We start from the raw sequence: 769 nt of genomic DNA on the forward strand, positions 1-769 counted from the left end.
TTTTTTTTTTTGTACCAGGGATCAAACTCAGGACCTTGCACTTGCGAGGCAGGTGACAGAAGCACTGAGCTAAATCCCTGGCTTCTGCACACATTTTTGATGGTGTTAGAATATATATGGCATGAAATTCACCATGCTAACCATTTTTAAGCTTATAATTCAGTGGTATGCAAGTAAACTCATATTGCTATACATCTATCCCATCTTTATGAGTTCTCAGAACTTTGTCTCAAACAAGTACTTTGCAATCAATTCACAATGACTCCCTATTTCTCCTCCCTGGGCTTCTGGTCTCCTCTTTTCGATTGTCTCACTGTATGAATTTGCCTACTCTAGGTGGCATCTTATATCAGTGGAATCCTAGCTTGTACCTGCATAATTACTTCACTTGCATAATGTCTTCAAGATCCACTGATGTGGTGACATACTACAGGGCTTCATTCTTTAAAGCTACATAGTATTACAGGTACACCCTATATATTCTTTACCCATTCACCCATCCATGGACATTTAAGTCCCTCTCTGCAACAATAGGTCAGCTGTTGTGCATAGCACTGCCAAAAAAGCCATTCGTGGAAGGATAACTTCTGCGTGATCCCCCATGTGAGGAATCTAAAATAAAAAATTCATAGAATCAGAGAGTTAAATGGTGGTACTCAGGGGCTTAGATGGAGGAGGGAAAGGCCAGTTTTATTAACCATCAGACACAGAGTTTCAGTTACACTAGATGAGTAAGTTTTGGAAACCCACTGTACAAAATTGTGCCTAT

This window comes from Fukomys damarensis, unplaced genomic scaffold (assembly GCF_012274545.1).
Source record: "Fukomys damarensis isolate Sample0158 unplaced genomic scaffold, DMR_v1.0_HiC HiC_scaffold_39, whole genome shotgun sequence".
NCBI lineage: Eukaryota > Metazoa > Chordata > Mammalia > Rodentia > Bathyergidae > Fukomys > Fukomys damarensis.